At 35.0% G+C, this 11,645-nt stretch overlaps 1 pseudogene; it reads left to right on the forward strand.

Annotated features, from left to right (window-relative positions):
• Positions 1-1,882: 1,882 nt before the first annotated feature.
• LOC102523896 lies at positions 1,883-3,255 on the forward strand (annotated as a pseudogene).
• Positions 3,256-11,645: the final 8,390 nt, after the last annotated feature.

An 11,645-nucleotide genomic window follows, 5' to 3' on the forward strand; every position in this document is an offset into this window, starting at 1 on the left:
TTGTGTCCTGGTCCTGCAAACCAGTGGTTGGCAGCCTCCACACAAGGCAGGGCCTGGCAACCAACTGAACTGGGGGTGAACCAAGCCTACCAGATCACCCACATAGACAGCCTGCCACAAGTGAAAGACCCATGCAGACATCATAGGGGGAACCCCTGGAGTATGTAGCTCTGGTGACAAGAGGGGAGTGTGCTGCAAAGATACACAGGACATCTTGTACAAAAGACCACTTCTCCAAAGTCAGGAAATGTAACTAACATACAAGATACATAAAAATAAAAACAGCAACTTAGGCAAAATGAGACAACAGAGGAATATGTTCCAAATGAAGGAACAAGATAAAACCCCAGAAGGGAAACTAAGAGAAGTGAAAATAGGAAATCTACCTGAGAAAGAGTTCACGGTAGTGATTGTAAAAATCATCAAAGAACTTGGGAGAAGAATGGATACATAGAGTGAGAAGTTAAAACTTTTTAACAAAGAGTTAGAATATATAAATAACTATCAAACAGATGGAGAATATAATAACTGAAACAAAAAATACATTAAAAAGAATCAACAGTAGACTAAATGATGTAGAGGAATTGATCAGTGAACTGGAAGACAGAGTAGTGAAAATCACTGATGCAGAACAGAACAAAGAGAAAAGAATGAAAAGAAAGAGGACAGTTTAAAAAATCTCTGGGACAAAATCAAGCACACTAATATTCACATTATAGAAGTCCCAGAAGGAGAAGAGAGAAAGGGACTGAGAACATAATTGAAGACATAAGAACTGAAAACTTCCTTAACCTGGAAAAGGAAACAGGCATCTGAGTCCAAGAAGAGCAGAGTCTCAAACAGAATTAACCCAAAGAAAAATACATCAAGACACATTGTAATTAAAAAGGCAAAAATTAAGGCTAAAGAGAGAATATTAAAAGCAATGTAGATGAAGAATGTCACCTGCCAGATCAGTAAACAAAGGATGTTGTGCCAAATCAAGCCATCATTCACTGCAGCCACCCCCAACTGTGCACCCTGAGGAGATTCAAGATAGAGAGAAATGATACTGGCCCTAGATAGTTAAGGTGCATATCAAAGAAATGACTTCAATACGCTGAAGCTCTTGCATCTTCCCATAAATAGAAAAGTGCTAAATTCATTAACATGAGATGTCTGGTTTTCTTCAAGTAACAGTCAACTTCTAATGTTCCAATTACATGGGGTCTTTTTTTTTTTTCACAAAAACTCCTGTATATCCTGGTTCCTCCCTTATCTCTTCAGAACAGTCCCTCAGAGCTTCCTGAGAGGCTGTCTCCTGGACTTAAGTTCTCAGTATGACCGCTGAATAAAACGTAATTATCAACTTTTAGGTTGTCCTTTTTTTTAATAAACAGTTTTGGTGACCAAAGAAGGGACCCAGAGCAAACTTTTCTCCTTTGCCTGAACTCTAAAAGGATCCAGAGCCTCAGTACTAGCAGAGGCATCTTAGGCCTGTCCACCTACTTGGAGTTCCCAGACAAATTTGAGTGAGTCTCTCCTGGTTCTCAGATCTTACAATTATTGGTTGATAATCCTGAGTTTTATTTGGTGGTGTCTAACTGGTACCTGGCTTCCCAGTTGAAAGATACTGGGAAATGACCCCCCAGTTGAAGGATACTGGGAGAACCTGATTGAAAGACACTGGGAGTTGCTCAGCTGAGAGACACTGAGAAGTCTGGACTGGGTGGTTATGTGAGAGACTGGCCTAACACCTTTGCTTCCAACTAACACTCCAGCCAGGTTTATGTAAGTACAAAACTTATAAGTCCATTCTTCATTGGGAATTAAAGAAAATCTTGCCCTGAAAATTGGGCACATGGGTTTGCCACCAGAACACAGATGTCATGAAAACCACTGCTAAACCTAAGCCAAAACTGGAAAGGAGACTCACATCAACATCATGGTCACTGGACACATAGATTCAGTCAAATCTAACACTACTGGCCATCTGATCTACAAATGTGGTGGGATCGACAGAAGAACCATTGAAAAGTTCAAGAAGGAGGCTGTTGAGGTGGGAAAGGGCTCCTTCAAGTATGCCTGGATCTTGGACAAACTGAAAGCTGAACTTGAGCATGGTATCACCATTGCTAACTCCTTGTGGAAATTTGAGACCAGTAAGTACTATGTGACCATCATGGATGCCCCAGACACAGAGACTTTATCAAAAACATGATTACAGACACATCTCAGGCTGACTGTGCTGTCCTGATTGTTGCTGCTGGTGTTGGTGAATTTGAAGCAGATATCTCCAAGAATGGGCAGACCTGTGAGCATGCCTTTCTGGCTTACACTCTGGGTGTGAAATAACTGACTGTTGGCATTAACAAAATGGATTCCACTGAGCCACCCTACAGCCAGAAGAGATAAGAGGAAATTGTTAATAAAGTCAGTACCTACATTAAGAAAATTGGCTACTACCCTGACACAATAGCATTTGTGTCAATTTCAGGCTGGAATGGTGACAACATATTGGAGCCAAGTGCTAATGTGCTTTGGTTCAAAGAATAGAAAGCCACCCATAAAGATGGCAATGCCAGTGGAATCACATTTCTTGAAGCTCTGGATTGCATCCTGCCATCAGCTTATCCAACTGACAAGCCCTTGCATCTGCCCCTCCATGAAGTCTACAAAATTGGTGGTATTGCTACCATCCCTGTGGGTCGAGTGGAGACTGGTGTTCTCAAGCCTGGTAGTCACCTTTGCTCCAGTCAATATTACAACTAAAGTCAAGTCTGTTGAAATGCACCACAAAGCTTTGAGTGAAGCCCTTCCTGGAGACAACCGGGGCTTCAATGTCAAGAACATGTCTGTCAAGGATGTTCCTAATAGCAATGTAGCTAGTTACAGCAGAAATGATCCACCAATGGGAGCAGTTGGTTTCACAGCTCAGGTGATTATCTTGAACCATCCAGGCCAAATCAGTGCTGGATTTGCACCTGTGCTGGATTGTCATACAGCCCATGTTGCTTGCAAGTTTGCTAAGCTAAAGGAGAAGATTTTCATTCTGGTAATAAGCTAGAAAGTGGCCCAAGTTCTTAAAACCTGGTGATGCTGCCATCATTGACATGGTTCCTAGAAAGCCCATGTGTGTTGAGACTCTATCCTCCTCTGGGCCATTTTGCTGTTCATGACATGGGACAGATGTTTGCTGTGGGTGTCATAAAGGCAGTGGATAAGAAGGCAGCTAGACCTGGCAAGGTCACCAAGTGTGCCCAGAAGGCTAAATGAAAATTATCCCCTATACCTGCCACCCCAGTCTTAATCAGTGGTGGGAGAACAGTCTCAGAACTGTTTGTCTCAGTTGGCCATTTAAGTTTAATAGTAAAAAAACTAGTTAATGATAACAATGTATTGTAAAACCTTCAGAAGGAAAGGAGAATTTTTGTGAATCATTTGTTTTGTTTGGGACAGTTTTAAGTTATTAATTTTTAAAATCAGTACTTTTTCATGGAAACAACTTGACCAAAAATCTGTCATAGAATTTTAAGACCCATTAAAACAAAGTTTAATGAGAAAGAAAAATCTTTCCCTGAAATGTGGAGCTCTTTTATTGTGTATGCAGTTAAATTAGAGAAAGCTGGCTTGATAAAACGTTTTTTTATTAATTCAGATCCTAAAAAATCAAAAGCCCTTCAAGGGGGGAATTTGCATTTCTCTCTGTGTGTCTTTGAGATGTAAATATACTACCTGATCTTCTTAGGCATGTGTGTGTGTGTGCATGTGTGTGTGTTGAGAACTTAGTCCCTGCCATCCAGAAGGTACACATATGGTGTATATTTGATGGCCAGTTTAATAAACTGTGATTCTAAGCAGTCCTTGTGCCAACTCTTAGGAGCTTTTGCTATCTTAACCTTTGTTGTGTCTTCCTGTACAACAAAGGCCTTTACTTTCTTATACTGTTTTTGGGAGTTTAACTTTCTAGATCTTGTTAAGTCTACATCCTTTGCACTCTCTTATAGGGATGCCTCTTATTAAGGTGTATCTTGTTAATGGCCAGCTAATGGCTCCTTTAAATTGGGGAAACTTCTAAATTGGTAAATTTTTAGAGAGCTGTCATTCTAAACAGCTGTTTTGTTGGAACCTATGAAAAAACAAATTAAAAGGTGGAAAACATATATATATATATAAAAAATATATATATAAATATGTATATAAAACATTTTATATATATATATATATATATAAACCAATATATAAAACAATTAACCTAAAAAGTCCCTTAATTTAAAACAAGCAAAAGTGGCATAGGAAGCCTTATTTGTGGTCTCTGCTTCCCCTCAATGGGCCTTACAGATGCTAATAAAAACATTAGGACAATTAATGTTAATTAGGTTGATTGACAGGGAAGTAAAAAAAAAAAACAAAAACACTGAAGAGAAAGTCTAGAGACTTCTTTCCAAAAAGGTGGAAATTTTAAAGGGACTCAACCCAAAGAGATAAAGAAATCTATAGACAGTTATTAAGAAATGGGATAAGTAAAATGGATGCTAATGGGATTAAAACAAAAGGTTCTGATACAACAATACCTAAGATTGGATGGACCCAAGGGGTACCCTACTGGTCCCTAACATTAAAGGGCCTCAACAAGTCTGCTCTGTTTTACCCCAGTTTAAATATATATATTTATTTATATTTAAAAGTCTGGAAGAAAATTATGCTGAGATACCTCACCAATAATTACTTGGGGCAATTAGTCAAGTTAAAAGATTGACAAAAGGGTCTGAGTCACTTGGCTCAATCCCTCACTGGGGACCCCAGAGCCTTTTACACAAAACAGGTAAAACAGTTGAGGGATAAAAAGTTAGGAAAGTTTGTAGAACTCTTTATAAGACCAAGACTTTTTGATTGGGTCCTAATGTAAACTAACTTTAAAGGTATAAAGGTTGATAGAATTGAGATAAAATTTTATTAAAAAATTGGTATATTTAAATAGGCTTTATATAAGGTGGTTACAACTCTTTTGCCTAAGTATATTGTGGGATAGACATGTTTCACTGGTGAATGCTTCCCCTGCTTGATACTGTAAGATAGAGCACATGAATTTGCCCCTCAGGAAATATTAATTAAACATACTAAGGGAAACAAATAGGGTTACCTGAGCCCATACAATATAAAGTAAAAATGAGAGCTAATATTTGGGGGCTAATAAAAATAACAATAGAGATTTTGCTCTAGGTCTAACCTGTGCACTCAGAGAGTCTTTGTTGAATGTTTTATGCAACACTTTGAAGGTATGAAAAATTAAATCTAGAACACAGAACTCTTAATTTTCAGTTTAGTTGGAAATCTCACCAATATAAAAAGCAAATTAAAGAAAGTGTAGATGGGCAAATTGATCTTTTAATATCATTTAGATAGCAGACCAGTCTTTGGAGAATTAGAAACAACTGTTTTGTCTTGCAATCTCCACAAATCAGAAGTGTAAATACAGCCCACAGTGACCTGAAACTGAGCTTAATTAGCTCAATCAGGTAAAACCTAAAACCAATGGAAAAAGTTGGGGGTGGGGGGAGGCCTTTTTAAACTCAAACCGATGGAAAGGCTCCCTCACCCAAAATCTAATTCATAGTCACCTTAAGGGTTTATCAGAGACAAATACAAATCTTAAAAGTCTTTTCCACCAATAGTAAAGCCTTAGTTATCTGAGCACATAAATTTAACTTATTCCAACTGTTACTTATAAACTAGTAAGTTTATAGTGTAATACCTGATTCATAACTAGGTTTTTGATTCATAACTAGGTAGAATTAAGATATCTAATTTCATCTAGAGTTTTATATGTCTGTGCACAAATTATACATATGAGATGTCTCTACCACTGGGAAATATTATCAAAATTAACATAAAAAAATCTCTAATTGATTTAAAAGTAGGTGCTTACAAATCAAATCCATCTAAATATAAAAGACACTTGACAGAATGAATTTCACGCTCACATGACCAAGGAAATATTCAATATTAAATTCATATCTGATATTAAAGCTAGCTTAAAAGATTGTTGATTACATCAGATAGACATGTCTTGCTTTTATTATACCCAGGTTTACTGAAGGCCAATAAGTTTATGTTATTTCTGTTGCAGAGATGGTCAACAAGAAAACAAATTAACTTGGTATAATTTTCATAAGTTATAAAATAAAAATAAATGAAAGACTTTTCAGGTGAACTCTCCTAGGAATAACTATGTTTTGGCGTATGTCTATCTAAAATAGTTTCTCGAGATTTTTGGTACCTTGAAGCTTTAAATCTTGCTAAGTTAAATGATAAGAATTCATTAAACATCCAGGTCATTTCAGAAAAGATAAAATACTAGAACATTAGTTGCTAAACATGTCTAAATTCACCTACCTTTGTCTCCTTATAAAAGGGAAACTAAAAATGTTTAGGTTTATTAGACACACGACTTGTACAACATTGAGGAAAGAAATTATGCTATGAGAAAATGTAGGTCTCCAGAGGTTATGGAATATTCTAATCAGAAAATGTTGGTATGGGATGGACCTAGAGATTACATACCAAGTGATGTAAATCAGAAAGAAAAAGACAAATATCATAAGATGTCACTTATATGTGGAATCTTAAAACATGATACAAATGAAATTATTTACAAAACAGAAAGAAATTCACAAACATAGAAAACAAACTTATAGTAACCAAAGGGGGAAGAGGGAGGGATAAATTAGAAGTTTGGGATCAGAGATACAAACTACTATATATAAAATAGATAAATAGCAAGGTCCTACTGTATAGCACAGGGAACTATATTCAATATCTTGAAAAAACCTATAATGAAAAACAATATGAAAGTGAATATAAACATATATAACTGAATTACTAGGCTGTACACCAGAAACTAACACAACATTGTAAATCACATATACTGTAATTAAAAAAAAAAAGAAATTGCTGGGATGACAAGCAGTTCATGATTATTTTCTAGTCAGTTCACTAGAGGTTAAGATTTTTAAGGATTAAAATTGTAATGTGTAATTAAAGCTACTAAAAATATTAAGGGAAGCATTTCCAAATGCAAGGAAAGTAGGATGTGTATTTTCAGCAAAAGAAAATGTGAGGAATGGAAATACATTGTGTTAAGGGGAAAGAATTATTTTGTCCTACAGCTTGTTGTTTCTGGATAGAAAAATAAGGGGAAAACTCATGAATACAGAAAGTTATGGAACGTTTTAAAAAGGGAGCTCAGAAAAGGGGTTTTATACATGGTCAGGCTGGGATTAAATTTAATTAGATAAATGGATTTTATTATTAAAAGTAGGCAGGTGCAGGATTGTATTTGTTTCCTCTTTTTGCTAAGAGAACAAAGTTTTCTTGAAATACTGCTTTTGATAATGGATTATGTGGGTTTCTTTGCCTTTAAGTGATCTGTATTGGTTTTTTTTTAAATCTTTTGTCACTTTGGCTAAGTGAATAAGTATTGCTTCACAGTAAGCTTTGGTCTTATTTTGACAAGTGTTTTGAAACCTTTTTGATATTTTTGACAAATTTCTCAAACATCAAATTCCACCTTGATTTCTTTTGACCTCCAGCTAACTCTGGGATGCTTCAAAGAAATCCTGAGGCATTTTAGAGAGAAATATTAAACTAATTAAGTGTATTTGGTATGTTAAATTTTCATGAAGCATTGTCAAGTGATTGAAGATAAAACTTAGGTTAGGTTATATTGCATGGGTAAATGTCTCTAATACAGATATTCCAAATTTTATATGGAATTTTTAAAAATCTGATATGCTCTGGTATATAATGTTATCAGTTATACTTCTAGCTGTTATCTTAAAATGTTGTATGTCACAGAAAAATCCAAGTTTCTTGTCAATTGCATTATAATCAAATCTTTACGCCATTTAAAGTCTTGTCACTTAAAGTCAAATCTTTGTCTTACTCTGGTGCTTTCACAAATTGAAGATCTTCAAGAAGATTCACAGAAAGTACTTTCTGATAAATATATTTCTGATAAATTTTAGATCATATTCTTGAACTGGGTAAGAAATTCAAAATTCTAATGGAAAGCCTGATGACTTCATCCAGATCTACAGAAATTAAATTACATGGGACTGAATAAAAAATAAGTATGATTTATAATTTTGTGAATTTTTTCCTGAAATATGCTGGCTTTTAATCTTTGTTTTCCAGAAAAGCTTTCTTCTTATGCTATAACTACAACAAGCTGAGATAGTATACATTTGTAAATGAAAATGAAACATTGATCTTTTTCTCTCTACCTGATCCTTCCAGAATTTGGCTTCTCCAGCTGGCTCCCCAGTGGACTTGATGGCTTATTATGATCAGACTACAACCTGCTATGCTAATTATTGTTTTAATTTGCTCTCTCATTGTTTTAAAATTATGTATGCCTCGAGCCTCACTCTGCTGCACTATGACTTCATAAACATTACTAGCTGTATTACTTGTATCCTGTATGTTTTATAAGATTGTCATCTCTTGCATTACCCAAAGTATAGCCAGGCCTTTGACAAAATTAATGATGGCTAAATGTCTTGAGGTAATTGATCATATATATAAATATACATAGAATAATTGTAACACTGCAATTTTAGATATGGGAAGAAGCAACAAGGGAAAACATTTCCTGGATCATAATAGACTAGTAAAACAAGCAATCCAGAGAATTTCAGATTATCAACAAGGCCTAATACAATGAAAAAAAAAATTAGCACATTGAGTGGCCTATCAATGGAATCTTTGCCTGATCTAGGAATGAGCCTTCCTAGCGTCGTGGGACAAAACTGGCCATGAAATGCCTCCCAAACATTAGTCAAATAAATAACAGAGGAGACACTGTGGATGAACATTGTTGACTGCCATATCAGTAAACAAAGGATTTTGCAGCCATCAAGCAATCAGCCACTGCAGCCACCCCCAACTCTGTACCCTGAGGGGTTTCAGGATGGAGGAAAACAGGATACTGGCCCTAGATAGTTAAGGCACATATCAAAAGAATGATTTCAATTAGCCCAGACTTTTGCATCTTCCTACAGATATAAAAGTTCTTAATTCATTAACTTGAGATGTCTGGTTTTTGTTAATTAACAGTAATCTTTTGACATTTTGACTGTTTTTTGGTGGGTTTTTTTTTATAAAAACTCCTAGATATCCTGGCTCCTCCCTTACTTCTTTGGAACAGTACTTCAGAGCTATCTGAGAGGCTGTCTCGCAGGCTTAAGTTCTCAAAATGCCCATTAAAAAACATAATTCTCAACTTTTATGTCATGCATTATTTTTTAGTCAACAGCAGCAAGGCAAAAGCAGCAAGTAACAAGTGAGGGAACTCCCATAAGTCCATCTGCTGACTTTACACCAGGAACTCTGCAGGACAGAATGGAGTGGAATGATATATTTAAAATAATGAAAGGGCAGTACCTACAATCAAAATATTCTGCCCAGCAAGGCTCTTGTTCAGAATTGATGGAGATATTAAAAGCTTTACAGACAAGTAAAAGCTAAAAAGGATCCAGCACCACCAAACCAGCTATAGAAGAAATGTTAAAGGACCTTCTTTCTGTAAGCAAAAGAGAAAAGGTCGCAAAAAGAAACATGAAAATTATGAAAGTGAAAAGCTCATTGGTAAAGGCAAACATACAGCAGAGGTAGGAAATCATCCATGCACAAAGCTAGTAGGAAAGTTACAAGACAAAAGTAGTAAAATTTTCTGAACCCACAATAAGCAGTTAAGGGATATACAAAACAATTAGATGTAAAATATGATATCAAAAGCAGTAATTGTGAGAAGAAAGTACAAACACACAGTTTTTATTCATATTTAAAATTAAGAAGTAAAAAATTTGAAACAATCATGTGTATATATAGGTTGCTATACATAAACCTCATGGTAACCACAAACCAAAAATTGATAATAGATTTGCATACACATAAAAAAAGAAATCTAAAGATAACAATAGACAGTCATCAACTCACAAAAAAAAGAGAACAAAGAAGAAAGAAGAAAAAGATTGTCAAAAACAACACAAAAACAATGAACAAAGTGGCAATAAGAACATACATATAAATAATTACTTTCAATGAAAATAGACCTAATTCTCCAACAAAAAGAATGGATAGAAAAACAAGACCTGTATATATGCTGCCTATAAGTGACTCACTTCAACACTAAAGACACACATAGACTGAAAGTGAAGGAATGGAAAAAGGTATTACATGCAAATGAAAATCAAAAGAAAGCTGGGGTTGAAAAACTTATATCAGATGAAATATACTTTAAAATAAAGGCTGTTGTAAGAGACAAAGAAGGACATTATATAATGATCAAGGGATCAATTCAACAAGAAGATAAAACAATTGTAAATATATATTCACCCAACAAGGATCACTTATATAGAGAGAGCAAATATTAACAGGTATAAAGGGAGAAATTCACAATAATACAGATATAGTAGGGATCTCTAACACCACACTTACGTCAGGGATAGAGCACCCAGACAGAAAATCAATAAGGGAACACTGGTCTTAAATGATACATTAGATGAGACTGATTTAGATGAGATTGATTTAGTAGATACATAAAGAATATTTCATCTAAAAGTATCATAATATACATTCTTTTCAAGTGCACATGGAACATTGTCTAGGACAGATCACATGCTGGACCAGAAAGAAAGCCTCAGTAAATTCAAGAAAATTGAAACCATATCAAGCATATTCTCCAACCACAATGCTGTGAGACTAGAAATCAACTATATGAAAAGAACTTCAAAAAACATAAACATGTGGAGGTTAAACAATATAATACTGAAGAAATTAAGGCAGAAAATACCTGAAAACAAGTGAAAACAAAATCACAGTAATCCAAAATCTATGGAATGCAGCAACAGTAGTTCTAAGAGGGAGGTTTATAGTTGTACAAGCTATACAAGCTTACTCTAGGACTCAAGAATAATCACAGAAACCTAAGCATATACCTAAAGGAACTAGAAAAAGAAGAACAAACAAAACCCAAAGTTAGTAAAAGTAAAGAAACCATAAAGATCAGAGCAGAAAGAAAGAAAATAGAGAGTAAAAAAAATTAGAAAAGATCAATGAAACTAGGAGCTGATTTCTTGAAAATAAGAACAAAATTGATAAACCTTTAGCCAGACACATCAAGAAAGGAAAAGAGGGTCCAAATCAATAAAATCAGAAATGAAAAAGAAGTTACAACCTACACTACAGAAACACAAAAAATCATAGGAGACTACTATGAACAACTAAATATCAATAAAATGGACAATTTAGAAGAAATGGACAAATTCTTAGAAAGGCACAATCTCCCAAGACTGAATCAGGAAGAAATAGAAAATATGAGCAGACAAATCACCAGTAATGAGACTAAATCAGTAATTTTAAAACTCCCAACAAAAACCCAGGATCAGATGGCTTCACAAGTGAGTTCTAACAAACATTAAAAGAAGAGTTAACACTTATCTTTCTCAAATTATTCAAAACATTTCAGAGGAAAGAATACTTCCAAATTCATTGTATGAGGCCAGCATCATCCTGATACCAAAACCAAAGATATCACAAAAAAAGAAAATGACAGGCCCATATCACTGATGAACATACATGCAAAAATCCTCAACAATATACTA

The sequence above is a fragment of the Camelus ferus genome, chromosome X, assembly GCF_009834535.1.
Source record: "Camelus ferus isolate YT-003-E chromosome X, BCGSAC_Cfer_1.0, whole genome shotgun sequence".
Classification (NCBI taxonomy): domain Eukaryota; kingdom Metazoa; phylum Chordata; class Mammalia; order Artiodactyla; family Camelidae; genus Camelus; species Camelus ferus.